Genomic DNA, 20,695 nt, shown 5'->3' with positions numbered 1-20,695 from the left:
ATTCGTGGTGAAGCCAGAATCATCTCTGGTTTTCTGATCATTAGTGTAGAGCTTAACCAATTTCCTTAAGTGAAAGTGGAGTAATAACCCTTGCCCTGCTGCAATCCTTTGGCTTCTGTAGGAATCAAATAAAAGGAGACTCATGAAGGGGCTCTGTACATTGCAAACCCAGTCCATGGTAAAGCAATGTAGACTTTACTTATTTTAATGGAAATGGGGTCTTTCTCTATTGCCCTGGCTGGAGTGCAGCGGTATGATCCTGGCTCACTGCAGCCTGGAACTCCTGAGCTCAAGCGATCCTCCTGCTTCAACCTCTGTAGTAGGTGTATACCACCATTATTTTTTTTTAGAGATATGATTCTGATATTTTGCCCAGTCTGGTCTCAAACTCCTGGCTCAAGCAATCCTCCTGCCTCAGCTTCCCAAATACCTGGAATTACAAGCATGAGCTACCACGTTCAGCTCCCAATGTAGCATGTTTTTTTAAGTCACAAAGAATGATAGATGCTAGAGGTGATTGATGCTCCATTTACCTTGATATGATTATTACATATCATATGCCTGTATCAAAATATCTCACGTACCCCAAATATATATATGCCTACTATGTATCCATACAAATAAAAAATAAAAAATTTAAAAAGCCAAGCGATGATGGTTTTTGCCTGATTTATAATCTGCATAGGTCAAGGGTATAAACGCTTGCAGAGAGGGTCATTATCTCCTATTACAGGAGATGCAGCCTGTTGGCTGGTCCTGTGATTGATTCTGAGGAATGGGCACCTTAGCCAGAATAGTGGCGGATCAGTTAGATGCGCTGATGCATGGTTGTCTTTCTTCAGGCATGACAGGGCCCATTCTTTGTTCCTTTACCACCTGGGAGTGATTCAGACAGGAAAAAGGTAGAGCTGCCAACGTGAACTCTATCTTCTCCTACCCTCATTTTTTCAGCTGTGCTGCACACACTGTCTCCCTTGATACTTAACTCTGTTCTCTTCAACTAGGTCCTATTTCCTAGACACAGCCAGGGGCAGTTCAGGCCCAGCTTTTAGAAGAATCCACGCTGAGCTTCTCTAATCCTCTACAGGCTCTTCAGGAGCAAGAAGCCTACTAAAAGCTGCTTGGGATGTGAATAAAACAAGTCTCTGCACATAACAGGTGGCCAATCAGATCTTTAATCAATCTACTGGCTAAGCAGGGATAGAACTCTACAAAGTTAACATAAGATTCAAATTGTGAATTAGTACTTTAAACACAGAAGACACTATTCTTCTTATGTACCATATGTTATGAAACACATACACATATATATGTATATATATTCAGTATTTGAATAAACACAATATGAAATGGTTCAAGAGCTGGATCCTATTCTTGGCTCAGCCACTAACTTGCTCTGTGACCGTGGACAAATCACTTAAACGCCCTAGGCCCCTTTATAAAACAAAGAAATCCTGGATGATTCCTAACACCTTTCACTCCTGAAGATCTATTGCTATTTAAGAACAAGAATAAAAATAATGAGAAAAAGATCTACATATATCTCTCTATATATACATGCACACATATACATACATAGGTATCTATATCAAAGGGATGGTTCAACAATAAACCAAATGTTTACAAGACATATCACTCAAAACTGAATCACTCCTAGTGATATAAGTCAACACAGGTTTTACTAAATACAGTTTGAATTAGGCTGCAGTAAAGTGAAGAATGCAATGAATAGTATATTTCTGTCAACTTTTTGCTTAAGAAGTGCTTTCTGTTTCCTTTTTTTTCTTCTGCCTTTCCCTCCTTTCTCTAGTTTAGTATATATTTTAAGAACACACAGTTAGCCAGATTGAGTTCAAAGTAAAGGTCTGCTACTATCTAGTTGTATGAATTTAGACAGTTATTTAACTGTTCTGTGTCTCATTAAAAACAATTATAATGGTAGTACTTATCTTAAAGGGTAGTTATAAGGATTTAACGGCATTATTTGTAAAATCCTTTGAACACGGGAAGAACTTGTATGTGTTAAATCTTCAGATGTAATTAATAGGGAGTATATTAATATCTATGTACTCTTTACAGGTGGGTGATGAAATCTGGAGGAAAAGATAAAAAATTTGATATGGAGTGTGTTGAGTGTTAAGTGCCCATAGGATATACACTATCAATGTCGGGCAGACAGTTCAAATTTTCAAATCCAGTCTAGAGGGAGATCTATGCTGGAGGTTTCTATTTGACAGGCTACTTATATAGATTTTACATCTAGAAAAGACTGAGATTAGCCATGAACAAAAATTGTGTGTGGGAAGAGGGAAGAGGTCAAAAAACAGTACATTCTTTTCTTTTGGTATCTACTCTTTTTTATTCAGTTTTATTGAGCTATAATTGATAAATAATAGTTGTGTATATTTAAGGCATACAGTGCAGTCTTTGGATAAGTAGACCTTGTGTGATGATACCCACTATCAAGCTGTCACATACCCACCACCTCACATAAGTTACCTTTGTGTGTGTGTGTGTGTGTGTGTTAGGCCATTCTTACACTGTTATAAAGAAATAATGAGGCTTGGTAATTTTGAAGAAAAGGGGTTTCATTGGCTCATGGTTCTGCAGGCTGCACAGGAAGCACAGGGCCAGCATCTGCTTTTGAGGAAGCCTCAGCAAGCCTCCGATCACAGTGGAAAGTGAAGGGGGAGCAGGCTTCTCACATGGTGAGAGCAAGAGCAAGAGAGAGAGCGAGGTGCCACACAGTTATAAACAGCGAGATCTCGAGAGAAGCCACTGAGGACAGCGCCAAGAGGATGGTGCTAAACTGTTCGTGAGAAATCCACACTCCAGGTCCATGATCCAGTCACCTCTCACAGGCCCCTCCTCGAATACTGGGGATTGCAATTCAACATGAGATTTGGGCAGGGACAAATATACAAACTATGTCAGCACGTACGTGTGTGTATGTATATATGTATGTGTGTATGTATGGTGAGGACACTTAAAATTTACTTAGCAAATTTTCTGTGTGCATTATGTCATTGTTAGCTATAGTTATCATTACTGTGCATTAGATCTTCTAGGATTTATTCATCTTATAGCTGAAATTTTATACTCCTTTGACCAATATCTTCCCATTTTCCCCACCCCATAGCCTCAGTCAGCCATCATTTTACTTCCAGCTTTCTAAGTTTGACTTTTTTAGATTTCACACAGAAGTGATAAAATGCTATTTTTGTCTTTCTGTTGATACTAACTCTTAAGGAGCAGCTCAAGGTAAAGGAGCCAGTGGAAGATACTGAGAGAGACACGCCAAAGCACTAGAATAAGAGAAGAGAATTGTTCCATAAAAGCCAAAGTATAATGTTTCAAAAAGGAGGCACTTGAGTCAAGTTACATAGACTTGAAACCAGATAAAGGCTGAGAAAAAGTCACTGCATCTGACAATGCCAAGATTATTGCTAACCTTTGAGAGAGCAGCCTTGGAGAGATGACGATGCAAAATTTCATTTGGTTAAGGAATAAATGGGAAGTGAAAAATATGAGGCAGGAAATGTAGATAACTGTTTCAATATGTTGTCAGGTAAATGGAGCTCATAGCCTGACAGAGCTGAGAACAGGAACACAGTAATCGTCCTTGGTATATATCAATGGAGTCTATGAATTTTTAGGTTATAACTAAGTATTTTGCACATTTCATCTTGTGGTAGTCTGAAAATCAATTATGTGGAATAAAGGTTTCATTGCAAAATAGTTTAAAACTATTGTGATAATGTACAGAATTTCAGGGGATTAACACTAAAATAAATACTTGGTAAATATCAGAAAGGCTATACTTTCAGCTTGTTGCTATGGGACCAAGACTATGTGATACCCAACAACCATGAGTTAAGTGGGAAAACTTAGTTAATCAGCTCATCATTTTGTCTGCATGGTGCCAAATATCTGCTTTGACTGATTTTCTCACTAAATTGACTCAATCAAACATCTGCGGTGTCATCATTTAGATAAGACCCTAGGTGTTTAAAGAGAGCATTGCTTACCTAAATTGTACTACATGACTAGAATTTACTCATCCAGAAAGGCAGTAAGTGTGTGTGTGTGTGTGTGTGTGTGTGTGTGTGTGTGTGTATGCACACAGGCAAACACATATGCACATATACAATTTTCCTACTGCATTTAGCTGTCCAGATGACATTTTTTAAGTTTTAAATTTTTTCTTGATATTTAGCATTCTCAGGGGGATAATTTTGTGTATTGTGTTATTGCCTAGCACTATTAAGTCAGAAGAAACTGAGTCAATACTCATAAAGTTCCTTCTATTTAAAATGGCAGAAAGTGAGGGGAAGGAAGAAAGAAGGAAAAGTGCTAAGGACTTGAGATATTAATAGTGTAAAAAATAAAGACAGACAGGAAATCTGGAGTTGGGGGAGCATTGCTTTTGCCAATCAGAAGGAAGCTAAGGGCAAGTTAGGAAATCCTTGCTGATGGATTCAGTTCTTATCTTGGATATCTATTCCAAATAACAAGGGAAGACATTTTGAAAGATTTCTGGGGTCACAGCTAAAATTTTCAAATCAGGATTAGTTTAAATCTCTAGATCTCTGACTCACGACCTCCTAAACAGAATATATCATTTTCTTTCAGAAGAAGGAAGGCAAGTTAATCTAGGGGAATGTTTTAAGTAGCTCCCAGGAAGAAACATTTTTATCCTTTCTATTTAAACAGGAGGAAGGGCTAAATTTAGCTGTAAAAGACCTTTGAATTGTCCAATAAATGTCATTGTGACTGCTTTCAAATAAAACAGCGTATGCTGAATAGGAAAAGGCCAAAGAACGCAGTATGAATCCCATTATTATAAATGACTGATTCAATTGATGTCACCATTTTAGATTATTTCACCATGGAAGAACCGTAATGATTTTGAATATTTGTTATTGCAAATATTTCTTATGGAAAATTACTCCTTCTTAAAATAGATTTTGAAAAATATATGTAATGTTAATGTCTGACATGGTGATGTTGCAGGACAATTCATTTAATTAAGAAAGCCCGTGAATGGAGGCATACTCTTGGCTCACAGAAGCATGAGAAGGTACAAATATGAATTGGCCCTAGTATGTTCTGTTTCAGAAACTGTGACTTTAGATACACATCTTAAAAGGGAAGTTCCTTCATTTTGTGTTTACTCCAAAGAGCAAAAAAAAAAAGATAAAAAAAACAGTAACTCCATTAACAGAATTATAAAGAAGACCAAGTTAAACATAATTATTCTCTCTTCCCTTCTATGTTCACATATTCCTTATTGTTTTCTCACAACTAGGTGTTTATATTGAGTTCTGGTTTTTAAAAATTTTATTCTGAACCAGGAGTCAATAAAGGTGTAGGCTGGATGGGCGCAGTGGCTCACGCCAGTAACCCCAGCACTTTGGGAGGCCAAGGCAGGCAGATCACAAGGTCGAGATGGAGACCATCCTGGCCAACAAGGTGAAACCCCTTCTCTACTAAAAATACAGAAATCAGCCGGGTGTGGTGGCACGCGCCTGTAGTCCTAGCTACTCAGGAGGCTGAGGCAGGAGAATTGCTTGAACTCAGGAGATGGAGGTTGCAGTGAACCGAGATCACACCACTGCACTCCAGCCTGGGCGACAGAGCAAGACTCCGTCAAAAAAAAAAAAAAAAAAAGGTTTTCTTGTAGGATTTTAATGGTTTTAGGTCTAACATTTAAGTCTTTAATCCATCTTGAATTAATTTTTGTATAAGGTGTAAGGAAGGGATCCAGTTTCAGCTTTCTACATATGGCTAGCCAGTTTTCCCAGCACCATTTATTAAATAGGGAATCCTTTCCCCATTTCTTGTTTTTGTCAGGTTTGTCAAAGATCAGATAGTTGTAGATATGCGGCATCATTTCTGAGGGCTCTGTTCTGTTCCATTGATCTATGTCTCTGTTGTGGTACCAGTACCATGCTGTTTTGGTTACTGTAGCCTTGTAGTATAGTTTGAATTCAGGTAGCGTGATGCCTCCGGCTTTGTTCTTTTGGCTTAGGATTGACTTGGCAATGCGGGCTCTTTTTTGGTTCCATATGAACTTTAAAGTAGTTTTTTCCAATTCTGTGAAGAAAGTCATTGGTAGCTTGATGGGGATGGCATTGAATCTATAAATTACCTTGGGCAGTATAGCCATTTTCACAATATTGATTCTTCCAACCCATGAGCATGGAATGTTCTTCCATTTGTTTGTATCCTCTTTTATTTCATTGAGCAGTGGTTTGTAGTTCTCCTTGAAGAGGTCCTTCACATCCCTTGTAAGTTGGATTCCTAGGTATTTTATTCTCTTTGAAGCAATTGTGAATGGGAGTTCACTCATGATTTGGCTCTCTGTTTGTCTGTGATTGGTGTACAAGAATGCTTGTGATTTTTGTACATTGATTTTGTATCCTGAGACTTTGCTGAAGTTGCTAATCAGCTTAAGGAGATTTGGGGCTGAGACAATGGGGTTTTGAGATATACAATCATGTCATCTGCAATACCATTCAGGACATAGGCGTGGGCAAGGACTTCATGTCTAAAACACCAAAAGCAATGGCAACAAAAGCCAAAATTGACAAATGAGATCTAATTAAACTAAAGAGCTTCTGCACAGCAAAATAAACTACCATCAGAGTGAACAGGCAACCTATAGAATGGGAGAAAATCTTTGCAACCTACTCATCTGACAAAGGGCTAATATCCAGAATCTACAATGAACTCAAACAAATTTACAAGAAAAAAACAAACAACCCCATCAAAAAGTGGGCAAAGGACATGAACAAACACTTCTCAAAAGAAGATATTTATGCAGCCAAAAAACACATGAAGAAATGCTCATCATCACTGGCCATCAGAGAAATGCAAATCAAAACCACAATGAGATACCATCTCACACCAGTTAGAATGGCCATCATTAAAAAAGCAGGAAACAACAGGTGCTGGAGAGGATGTGGAGAAATAGGAACACTTTTACACTGTTGGTGGGACTGTAAACTAGGTCAACCATTGTGGAAGTCAGTGTGGTGTTTCCTCAGGGATCTAGAACTAGAAATACCATTTGACCCAGCCATCCCATTACTGGGTATATACCCAAAGGACTATAAATCATGCTGCTATAAAGACACATGCACACGTATGTTTATTGCAGCACTATTCACAATAGCAAAGAGTTGGAACCAACCCAAATGTCCAACAACGATAGACTGGATTAAGAAAATGTGGCACATATACACCATGGAATACTATGCAGCCATTAAAAATGATGAGTTCATGTCCTTTGTAGGGACATGGATGAAACTGGAAAACATCATTCTCAGTAAACTATCACAAGGACAAAAAACCAAACACCGCATGTTCTCACTCATAGGTGGGAATTGAACAATGAGAACTCATGGACACAGGAAGGGGAACATCACACTCTGGGGACTGTTGTGGGGTGGGGGGAGAGGGGAGGGACAGCATTAGGAGATATACCTAATGCTAAATGAGGAGTTAATGCGTGCAGGAAATCAACATGGCACATGGATACATATGTTACAAACCTGCACATTGTGCACATGTACCCTAAAACCTAAAGTATAATTAAAAAAAAAAAAAGGTTACGATCTAGTCCCTCCAGAGTATATGCATTTAAAACAATCAATCAACAAATCCTCACTGTGTATATCTTGTATGTGTGGCACAGTGGAGTTACAGAAGACCTAGGTCTTGCTCAGAGTGTATTATCTTCATTGAGTAGATAAAATATGGTACGAAGAGTAATAAAATAAAAATCATACCTAATTAAGTACTACTGATAAAATCACTGTCTTACATCATATCATTCCAAACAATTTAGTAATACCATAGTACATAGCCTGCTAGTTAAGATGACAGAATCTGGAGCCAGCCTACTTGGGTTCAAATCCTAGTTCTGCTATATACTAACTGCATGACATTAGTCAAGATCTTTAAACTATATGTGCTTCAGATTCCATATATTTAACATGTGGACAATTACAGTGCCTATCTGACAGAGCTGTGATAATTAGATTCATATTATATATTAAAATACTCAGCATATACTTACATAGTGTTTACTATGTTCTAAGTGTTAGTATAAGTAGACAGTGGCATAACCAGGTACCATAGTTTGTACAGGAAACACGTAACAATTGTCCTTTACATGCTAAACACATTACTGGCTTTGAAATAGAGAAGATATAATATAGGCTATTTATTTGGTTCAATAATAAGTACCGAGTACTTACTTTGTTTAATCATTGTTCAAGACACTGTTATGTGTAGTAATTATTACAAAGTCTTTGCCATCATGGAACTTATAATCTTGTTGAGAGGCAGATAAAGAGATATGTGGTTTGATGATGTCAAACGATAATGCCTGCTCTGATGGTAAAGGTATAGTGAATGGAGCAGGTGCCATTTTAAATAGCACCATCAGGAAATAATTCTGAGGAGTTTGTCTATGAGCAGAGTCCTGGGTTTAGTGAAGGAGAAAGGCTATGTTACTATCTGGGGGATAAACATTCCTGTCAAAGGAATGGTGAGTGCAAAGTTCCCGAGATTGGAATGTACTTGGTGTTTTCAAGGACGAATGAGGAGGTCAGTTGGTTTGATGTGGAATAAACAAAGACAGAGTGAGGGAAATGAGTATATTGAGAAGGCTAGGGGCCAGATCCCATAGAAGTTGGTAGACAAGGGTTTTAGTCTCAATGTGTAGGCAAGTTATTGGAGGATTATGGGCCGTGACACGGAATGACCTCATCTACATTTTAGAAGTATTCCAGAGGTAAATGTGTGGCTTACAGTCCATGGTAGGCATCAGACCGATAGTAGAAGCAAAATGACAGGGACTTCTTGCAGTTCAAATGAAAGCTTGGACTTGGGAGGATGAATGGTGGAGGTAAGAGCTGTGTGGGATTTGAGATATATAATGTAGAAATGAGAGAATTTTCTGACAGTATCTAAAAGAGTGAGAATATTGTTTCCATAGGGCTAAGCTTGAATTTGACCTAAATTGTGAAAATATAAATTATTCACAAGTGACTTACTAGTAATGGATTACTCGTGACACTTCACTGCCACCCCTGCCACCTTAGTGTGATTCCACAGCAGGGTCTGAGTCCCATAGCTGCAGGTTGTGGCTGGAGTGTTCTGGGAAGGCAATATGGAGCAGGTGAGGTCTGAGCCAAGCCTTTAATGAGTGGGTCAGAAAAGAGAGGATAAAGCCATCCCATTAATGGCCAGATGTTGAACATGCCACTCTCTCCAGACCCTAACACTGATCCTATGAAATAGAATGAAAGACAGTGAGCTGACATTTGGGAGAAAGAAGCGTAGGTCATTTTTCTGTCTAATTAACTGCTGCACACATTCCTTTACTCACTAAACTCTCCAGAAAAGTATGCAAGAGGAGATATCTTGATAAGAAAAGAGAAAAATTTGAGCGCACTTTCCAGCAGTATGTGTCATTCCTCCCATCTATGGGAGTTGTGGGGTGAGTGATGAGCTCTGCTAAGCAAGTCTCTCCAACATTCTTTTCAGGTTTAGTAGATAAACGTGAACAAAAAGAACTCATCACATCTAATTAACTTTATGGGGTTGTTTGAAAGGGCTACAGCTGCTTCTTTATGTGGTGACACTAAATGTATTCTCTTCTTCACTGGAGTCCAGATGGCTACACAGGAAATGATAAAAACCACATGAAAAGCTTGATGCCAGTGTCCCAGAGATGGTCAAAAAGTGCCTGACCCTAAACTGCAAGGCAGTGGGTTTCATTTAGCTCAGTGACACCAGTAGAAGGGGACATGGATTAGTGGGTATAGGCAGGAGGACAGCAGGAGGGTGACTGGACACTGGGCTCCCTCTCCCTGAACAGGTTCTCCAGCCTATGCCCTCACTTGTGTTTTTCCTATTTGTATGCCCTTTTCCACCCACTCCACCTGCTGAAATTTTAGTTGTTCTTCAAAGCTGTATCAATGGGGAATATAAACTATGTTTCATTTCCCACAAAAAGTAAAACAAAATCAACAGGTAGGACAAAATATATATGGACTTAGATAATTAAAATACACAGGCAAGACCAGAGGTGTAGATTCAGCTTTGAGTATAGCTGAGTTCAATGCTTAAATGATATCAACAGTAATGTGAGAATAGAGCTTAGGTATAGAAACACAGCCATACCATAGAAAGGCATTTATCCTGTGGAAGAGAAAAGAAGCTTTCCTATTGGGTCAAAGATAGAACTAGGTTGATTGACTTGTTGTGGATTATGTTTTCACCACTGAGCCAAATATTGTGGCCAGGGCCATGGACTCTGTTGACTGGCCCAGATCTTGCTGGATGCTCAAGTATCACTAGATAGAATTAGCAGCACCAAATCACAAGAGCCGAGAGTGGGTTCTAGAGAAGGAATTCCTCACATGAAAGGGAGATCATAAGAATCTGTTGTAGCAGATGGGATAAGTGGTTGCTATATGAAAAAAAGAAAAATCCACCACCAAACTACAAATGCCTACTGAGGAGACCTTGTTTATATTTTCTTTCGTTTAGGAACTATTTTCTGACATCCCAGCCAGAAGTGAAAACTTTCTCTCTAAACTCTGCTAAGCAGTTTTGTTTGCCTTGTTGTATTTATTTGTGTGTGTGTGCCTTCCTTCTCCTTTTATAATCCTTGATGAAAGGGACTTTGCTTGCACCTGAATTGAACACAAAATATAGCACAGCATGTTGCATACAGAAAGTGTGTCATTAAGAAGGGGTGTTACACCGCATGTTCTCACTCATAGGTGGGAAATTGAACAATGAGAACACTTGGACACAGGGAGGGGAACATCACACACCAGGGCCTGTCCTGGGGTGAGGGGCGGGGGGAGGGATAGCATTAGGAGAAACACCTAATGTAAATGACGAGTTGAAGGGTGCAGCAAACCAACATGGCACACGTATACCTATGTAACAGATCTGCACGTTGTGCATATGTACCCTAGAACTTAAAGTATAATAAAAAAAGAAAGGATGTTACAGTGTGTATAGATGAATTTTGGATTTAAAGAATAGGTTAGTATCACTTCTAGAACAATTACATAGGTGTAAATAATTAGGAAATCATGGAAATCAATAATGGACAGTCTTGTGGGATTTCCCATAACAACATCAGAGATTTACTCTTCTCATTTAGTTTTATAGATCCTTATTTACCCACATGTATTTCATTTTTCTAAAAATATTAACCAATATTTGTCGAGTGCCTTTTACTTATAGGAAGTGAACAAGGCAATTTTGGTATGTAATCTCACTTTCTCATAACAAATCTAGTATTGCTATATCTATTTTATAGATTGTGAATCTGAAGTCTAGAGAGGTTAAGAGAGGTTTAGAGGTTAACTGCAGAACCAGGAATAGAAATTGGATTTGAATTCAGTTCTGTTGGATTAAAAAACATGAATGCTTTCACCATACCAAAAATATCTCAGATTTATGTTTTAATCTTTACATTTCCTGGATTTCGTCACATAGAAGTGATCTGATGCTTTTTCTCTGACACCTATTGAAAGGTGAGGACATTTATTATTATTATTTTTTTTTACCATTTTCTTGTTTTTTAAGATCCTAATACTAAGTGGTAATATTTTTTGCTCTTTCTTTTCTTCCTTTCTCCCCCTCCCTCCTTTCTTTCTTTCTGCCTTTTTTGTTATTATTTTTGAAGAACCAGTTGTGGAGCCTTTAACATTTAGAGAGACAGAATGGCGTTTGGGTTCCCAGTTTGGCTTCTGGGTGTAGGTAGACTTAGGCTCAATCACTGCTTTCATGACTAACATTACTCTGATCTTGAACAAGATAGTAAACCTTGGTTTCCTTTTTCTTAAAATGGCTGATAACAATAGTACTTACGTTATAGTGTTGCTATGAGAAATAAATGCTATATTTTGTTAAAGGAGTTAGCTCTGAGCCTGGCACATAGTAAATACAGAATAAAATATTTGCTCTTATTTGCCACTATTTATCTCAGGAAGTAAATTTGATCTCCCATACTTTATGATCTTAGAATTGTTTTTAAAAGTTGAATATCTATTTCTAGGACTAAAAAGTGGAATTTTTGGAAATTACTAAGATATATCAGTCAAATAAAGGTTAATAAGAATTATTTATGTACATAGAGGATTAAATGTATAAACCAATAATGAAAGAACCCTGTGGCAGCAAGCTCTCAAGGGAATCAGGAGCTCATATAAATGGACTAAAAAACCTCATATAAATCAGTTTCTAATAAGGTCAAGTCCATCTTATGAGCAAGAGAATAGGCCCAATATCCTATAGCAAAGTGAAATGTGCAAAACAAAAATTAGCCAATGAAACCATTGAAAATATTTTGCTTTTAGTTAATTTTTTTTTCTCACCCAAAAAATGTGAGAAAGATCGGAGGCATAAGATTGAAACAGGTCATTGTTATTTTTAACTGTAACACTCCCTCCACTCTGTGAAAGAAGGCTTTTCACAGGATCTTTGGTTGGGTCAGATCATTGGCTTGGAAGGTAAAGGATGAAATCGTAAATCTTGAGTTCTAGGTAGCAGTAGGACCTGCCATTTGAAATGACCGATAGATAACATGAAAGAAAGGGAGATAGCGGATGGATCATATCTAACATCTGCAGAGTTAATGATAGTTCCTTCTTTCTGCAACCTGCTCTAACATTGCCCTCTCTCCAATGTCCTGTGGTTGCTAAGCAACCTCTCATAGATGTAGTGGAGTGAGCAAGATCTGTCAAATTCATTAGTTTTGCCTTAAAGAGGCAGTGTCTGTAATGAAAGTGAAAGTACTATACTTTCTCTCTGTTTATACTAGTGTAGAGTGGAAAAAAAAAAAAAAACTTTCTCTTTCTCTCAACCCCACACCTTTCTGAAAGTCTTTGAGATGTAGAAAAGATTTGAGGTAAAAAACTCTTTCTTATACAGAGAAGGAAGCAAAGAAAAATGATCAAGTTGAAAATGTGCACTTATTTTAACATTTTCCATTTTCAGTTGCTCTGGAAGCAAGTCACAAAATCTCATACAATCTTGAAATTCAGCAAAAGAAGAGCAGTAGGGAAATTAATGGTAGTTTTGTCCAAAGGGGCATATACTTTAAGGGAAGAAGAAATCATAGCTTTTCCTATCCATTTATTACATGTTTCTGGGAATAGCTGGTATTTTCCGTATATGTGAAATATGAACCCGAGACAAAATTAGAGTCAGGAAGTAAAGGCAGGACAGTTAAGACTGAGGTGGCTCTTACACACACAGCCTCTATTTCTGCATTTTAACTTTCTTCTAAATATTACGTTAGGACTGGAATTTCTTATGTTTGATTTCTTCTAGTTGAATTATTATTTTTTTGGAGACTAGAATAGCCTGTATTTCTTTCTTCAGTGAAAGTCTGATGAATCTCTTTAAAATAAAGGCTTCATCTCTTCCCATGAAATAGCTACACAGGATAAGATGGTGGTAGCATTCATTTTGGGAGCATGTAAATATGAAATTACGGCTTAATTGCAATTTATTTGATGGGTGATATGGGATGAATCATTTAAACCTTGCTAATTCTTGATTTTCTGATCCATAAAATGAAAACACTAAAAATACTGTCTCCTGAAGTTGTTGCAAAGATTAAGTGACATAATCCATGTACAGTGCACAGACAAGTGAATTATATAAAATAAATGTCAAATAAATACATTCTTGTTATTATTTTTGGGTTTGGTTTTCCCAGTAATTTTGCATTTTTTAAATGTTTTATTGTGGTTATGTGTTCAACAATACTAAGTATACTAATAAAATTAAAAAGTCAAAAGTGAATATCTTCATTCAAACCTCAGAATTATCCTAACTCCACCCCTGTAGGACAGAAACATTTATGTTTTTTAGTAGCCATAAAAGTTAATATTTTAAAAAATACTTTTTTTTTCATTCCATTGAATGTCAGAGTTTTTCGCTGAACAGAAACTAGGATTTTGTGCTGCTGTAAGCCCATCCAGGTGGGGTTGGTAAAGGATGATGACTCCATGCTTTCTCTCTCTGCCTCAACTTTAGACCAATAGAGTCTTACATTTAAGCAATAATGCCAAGGAAAAAAAAATAGACTGGCAAAGTTAATCCAGAAGATTTCTAAAACAAGATGAAGAATTCCAAATTTCTAGGAACTTACTGGATTTTCATTATAATTGGATCAGGCTGAAAGTCCAGAGGGTTTTGTAATACTTCCACTTTTATAAATAAGAATTGAATATTTTATTTCCACTGTCATGGCTCCATACTCACATTGTCTAAGTGATTTTTATACTTTCATTTTCTCTGTAGCCATACGTTACTCATCAGCATGTTTAAGAAAAGCAACCGCATGGCAATTTATTGATAATAACTTTTAGAATGGAAGAATTTAGAACTAAAATCAAATTTAAACAGTAAAGTATATTTTTATGTGCACATATTTTAAATGTGGTATAAATAATTCTTAGCGAGAAGATACCTAAATTAGGAAAGTGAATGGGGATTTGAGTGATTCAATGATAGACTTCATCACTGACCATACTATGTTTTTCTCTTTCTAGTTCCTCAGCCAATAAATAAGACCAATAACATACTACCCTGTGTGGCTTTCAAGAAAACTGTTATTGATAAATAAGAACATCTCTAACTCCTCTGGAGAAAGAGCATCAGGAAGAGGATTTCTGGGGAAATTTCCAGTGATCCAGCTGGATTTGGGATGAGGATTATTTCTATGATTTCTCCATGTGGGTGGCAATATTTTATAGTGGTTAAGGCTGTGTGCTTTGAATCAGTGAGACCCAGATTTAGATTTGGATTCTGCCATGCACATCCTTAATCTCTCTCTACATCTTGGTTTTCACTATAAATGGAGAGCGCTGATAGAGTTGTAATGACTCAGTGGCTAGCACACTGACAGGAACATATGTGAGCTGTTACAGCCATCATCACTATCTTCATCAGCATTATCCTGTCTTCATTTAGATCTGTACACTCAAGCTGGTTGCCACTGCTTTATAAATGAACAAATCATCAAAAACTGTTCCTAAGCCCAGGATGTCTCTGTCTATAAGTAACCCTACACTTCCGGTTTTTAGAGGCGGCACATAACTTCTACCAGGAGATAGAATCTCATGAATTTCTGTGGCTTAAGTTAGGAAGAAAACTGACTAGCAGTTAGGCAAGAATGAGCAGTAATGCTGATAAACACTAGGACTTGCGGATGCTACTAACTTTGCCTGCGATTTTCTAGTTCAGGAATGAACATGGCAAAGAAGCTCTGAAAGATAAGCCAGAAGAGACAGGTCTGATTCTTTTGTGAGCATTCATTTCCTCACTTACAAAATTAGGCAATCATTGAGGGATTTTTTCATGTCATTCATAATATAGGCATTTTATATTAAATAAATCAAAAGATCACGTGCAGTTCTAACATTAAATGCCTTGGGGTTATAGGTTTACTCCTTCCTTTCTCTCTCAACTTGGACTAGTTATAAGAAATCAATAAATGTCATGTCAAAGTGTTGAAAATTATTATTCAGTTCCTGTCAAGCGAATTATGCTATTCCATGAAACACAACGGTGCTGCTGGGATCATGCTTGTGGGAATTATCTGAAACTTTGCCATTAAAGGCCTCTTGCATTAAAAAGCAAAAAGAATCTAACATAAGTATGTATAATGTAAGTACTGAACATCTCATCGGGGTCTTCTTTTAGTTACAATGTGTAAGTTACACTCAAGGCACTAATTTCCTGTTTGTTTGTAAGGAAGGCAATCACGGCCACTAAAATTTCTGCTCTACAAGTGATTTTCCCTCTTTTATCAATCTATATTCCTTTTCTGTCAGATTACATCTTCCAGAATTAATTCCCAATTCATTGGCAGCAAAGTCTTTTATAGGGTTTAATGACTTTTCAGGAACTCTCTCCAGAAACATATTTTAGTTCAAACTAATGCAACTATACATCTGTAACATAATTTCCCAGATAAAATTTATTTCATTCAACCAGCATGTACTTTGTGACTACTATGTGCCTAAATGAGTGCCTTTTCTAAAAAGAAATCCTAAACTAGACCACTTGGATCTTTGATAGAATCAGTATGCACATATTGGTAAGTTAAAACTATCACAGGTATTATCACGAGTTGTCCTTAGAGAAATAGTAGTTGGTTGTCTGGGAAGCAAAGATTCTTTCCAAACCTAGAGACAGATTTGCTTTTAGTCTAGTTGGTAACATGTGGCCATTTTCTAATGCAGAGCTGCAAACTTTAGTTTTTCTGCAGGAAAAAGTTCTATCCAAAAAGGGAAAAAATCCCCCCACCCCCATTTCTCTTTATCTGTCTGTTTCTGTCTGTCTCTGTCTATTCCTTTTTTGCATATATATGCATGAATGCATGTGTGTGTGTGTATATATATATATATACACACACACACATATACACGCACACATATATATGTGTGCGTGTATGTGTGTATATATATGTGCATAGTCCCTTACTCTCTCCAATATTATGTGCTGAACACATCAGGCTGTAAGGCTGTGTAGCTTTTATGTGTTTCTACCATAATTATGCAGCTTTAACCTTTACACATGAATAAGTTGCTGTGTGGGTGGCAGGATGAACAGTTAAAGAGCACTGCTGTTGCAGAAGAAGAATGTGGGAAATAGAACAGCACAATGACTTAAAAACTTTATGCTCTCTTAAATGTCTTTCTGTTGTGGTTACATTAGAGCAAGATCTGAAAAAGCATTATGATAACACTTGTTTATCCACAATTGCATTTCTTCCATCCTTAAAGAAATTTTAAAATCTTGTCCAGGAAGATTTGTGGAGTGGAAGGATCTCCTCTTTTCTGAATCAGTTGTTTGCAAAATACCCAAACCAAGCTTACATTCATCTTTCTGACCAATGGTACTTTTATCCGGTCTCAATTAAGAGAAATAAAGAAGCTATTCCTTAGCGTTTACTACACAGAGGTGTTAAATCCTTGTTGGATCTCTTGTAGAGCCCCTGGAATCCATGTGAAATATTAATAATTATAATATCAGTGACAATAACAAAAGTGACCCAATCCTTTATGAGTCTAAGATGTTTATGTGTGTGTGTGTGTGTCTGTGTCTGTGTGCATGTGTGTGTCTGTGTGGTAGAGGAGGATTGGATAGGATTAGAGGGACACTAGTTACCAAAAAACATACATCACGTTTCTTTCCATGTCTTTTCCATTAAATGTTACTTACATTCTGAACTGTTGCTGCCAAGTGACAGCTAAAAGCTTGTCCTGAAAATACAACACTTGTTTTTTATTTCCCTTATGCCACTATGTTATTATAAGCACTTACACAGAGTCCAGGGACCTGGCAATGTACAAAGGAATCTGAGTAGAATTTAGATAATCAATATGTCCTTTTTATTTTAGAATTTTCATTGAAGGCCATACTGTTCCACCAAAGGTGACAGGGAAAGTCAAAAGGGAGAGAAAGGGTTAAGGCCCAGGCTGTGAAAGAGGTAGGCAACGGCATAAGAGTAAGAACAAGCAAAGCCACAAATCAAGTTAACTAAACTGTTCTTTATCTGAAACGTGCTTTATCAGAGGCACCCATGAGTGAAACTGCTGAATGAACTTAGATGTTACAAATATACTTATTAATTTCAAACACATGTTAATTTACTAACAATTCCTAATGACCACTAGTGGCTATAACCTAGGAAGAAGCATTTACAAGCAAAACTCACATAATAGCTTTGTCACTGGGGACAAAAACTGAAGCATCATTTATCCTTCATCATAAACACAAACCAGGAGTCAGTCTTTCCCCTTGATGGTTTCTGGCTGAAATCTAAGTTAATTTTTGGCTCATCAATTTCAATATAAATTGTCTAAATGGGATAATATTTAGTTATGCTAAAATAATATGAACCTACTCTCCATTTTCCTAAGTAATGGTATATGAAACATTAATCATTGTTGATGTTAAGGATGGGTGTTAAATTAGGAGTATGTAGAATAAATAGAAGACATAACCTTAAGTAGAAATGATTTAAATTTCTACATGTGTTTCAATTACTATGTCAGGTGCTTTAAAATGTTTGTTCTTTCCATTTTGGACTGTAGCTAGTAATGTCTGTCTAATTTTTATGATAACCACTCCCACTGATAGCAACCTGAGTTTGTGTTTTAGCGAGACTATGTGTATTAAATGAAGCTGTCTCTCAGAGATCCTAGAGTCTCTGGGTTAATTGGAATGTTAGTTATATATGCAGTCACAACATATCGGTCTCTTTTTTTTTTGCAATAAGAACTAAGGCTTTGCAGCAAGCTTATTAAATTATTCCAGCAGCCAAAGCCATTGTTTAAGAAACAAAAGCAAGTAAGTTTGTAGTTTATGCCTCTTGAGGCATGTAGAATGAGAACAAAAGGTTGTCCTGAATCTAGACTTGGTAGACTCTGGAGATGCACAGCTAATATTTTTCAGGCTGGAATTTGAATTTTAAAACATCTTTTGGATCAAGAAAGAAGCAACTGCCATCCTAATCAATAAATACCAAGGGGATTTCCGCTTCCGAAATAAGCAGTTCTGAATTTATGGTTCCACTTTCATGTGGTCTAGAGCTTCCTTGTGAATGGTACAATGAAGAAACAATGATGTGAAATCAACACTAATTGATGAAACTGTGGGAAAAGAAAGGGGAAACGACACCTAAGAGACATGATTTAAAGTCCTGGTGCTATGTCTTTAATAACAACATAACCTATTAACTATCTGTAAGGTCTAAGGTCGCTTTAAGCTCTGAAATTCTGTGAATCGCTGAGTGAAGTTTGATTTTCACTGAATCATAAATGGTACTGAGAGCCCACAGGCATGTTGATGGCATCAGGCACCTGCCAATGGCTCAGGAAGGGAGGAACAGGACCAGGTGGCAAACTACTCCACACGTTCGCCAAGAACACATCCCTGCCTCTAAATGCACTTAGCCTTAGCCTACATTAATTAAGAGCCTGCCCCCTTGCTGTTTTTGCTCTCTGAGCCTGATGGCTGATTCCCCATTTTTCCATGTTAGAATTGTGTGAAAGAGAATTTGTTTTGTTTTGCAAAAGGGCTTACTTGGCAAATAACCTCCCCCTCCTCTCCCTTCTCACAGGCACCATAATAATAAGCACCATCAAAAGAGGCTAATTTTGCCAGACTTGGATTCCATCAGCCAGCACTTCCCAAAGATTGCCATGTTATTGCAAAATTAGACTTTTTATTACTGGAATAAACACGGTGCAGTCTTTGTAGCCACCACTTAATGGATTCCTTTGCTAATTCCACTGAATAACAAGGATTCCTTGTGAAAATAAAAGGCAGACAAGGTAGAGTAAACCAGCAATTACATATAATGTGCTGCTGTTAGCCTGCCAAAGTGGTTCATAAACCCTGCAGGGAAAGACTGGGGCATTTTTCAGGGCTTTCACCCCAATTGCCTTGCTGAACGCCTCCCTCTTGGTGAGCTGTTTACATGGAGGTGAATAGATTCTGCAGCTGTCTCTTTCTGTGGCCCGGTAGGAAGGCTTTATTACCTTCTTTCCCTTGTTTCTTTCCCTGGGAGAATTCATTTTCTATCCTAATACCTTATTTGCTTATGCGCCAAAGCTCTGAGAAGGCCTTCAATACAAAAGAATACTGTTATCAGAGACGGGCAATACATTATGTTGATTCAGAGCATGAGCATTAGATGTAGAGGAACACATGTCTAAGTGCCCTCTCTCCCGCATTTGAGCTGGATGACTTTAAGGGAAATTGTCTAAGTTCCTTTATCCTTAATTTTCACATCTTTAAGATGAACATAATGCAGGAATACTCAAACTTCAGAATGCATCAGAATCACCTGGAGAATTTGGATCAGTGGGCCAGGCAATCGCAGAGTCACACCCCAGGGCTTCTGATTCAGAAATTCTGAGTTGATGACTGCAAATTTGCATTTTTAAAACATTATCACATGTTTCTGATTGTGCTGGTCTGGGTGGGGGCCACACTGTGTTCTACTACAGCATAGTGATATTGTGAGGATTAGATAAGATAATGTATTCAAAATCTTTAGTTCACTTTGGGAGGCCGAGGCCAGTAGATTGCTTGAGCTCAGGAGTTGGAGACCGGCCTGAGCAACATGGCCAAACCCTGAATCTACTAAAAATACAAAAATTACCTGGGCATAGTGGTGTGCACCCGTAATCCCAGCTATTTGGGAGGCTGAGATGGGTGGATCCCTTGAGCCTGGGAGGCAGAGGTTGCAGTGAGCTGAGATCCTGCCATTGCACTCCAGCCTGGGAGACAGAGCAAGACTCTGACTCAAAAAACAAACAAACAAACAAACAAAAAAAAAAACTTTAGTTCATATGGTGCTGCCACTTAGCTATTAATCAATATAATATATGTCTGTGTAAATACACCATCTTTTTTCTTGTTTTTTTTTTTTAACTTTTAAGTTCAGGGGTACAGGTTCAGGTTTGTTACATAGGTAAATTGGTATCATGGGGGTTTGTTGTATAGATTGTTTCAACACCCAGGTATTTAGCCTGGTAACCATTAGTTATTTTTCGTGATCTACTCCCTCCTCCCACTTTCTGCCATCTGATAGGCCCCAGTGTGTGTTGTTTTCCTCCATGTGTCCATA

This window comes from Nomascus leucogenys, chromosome 3 (assembly GCF_006542625.1).
Source record: "Nomascus leucogenys isolate Asia chromosome 3, Asia_NLE_v1, whole genome shotgun sequence".
Classification (NCBI taxonomy): Eukaryota; Metazoa; Chordata; class Mammalia; order Primates; family Hylobatidae; genus Nomascus; species Nomascus leucogenys.
This window is presented reverse-complemented; position numbering follows the sequence as displayed.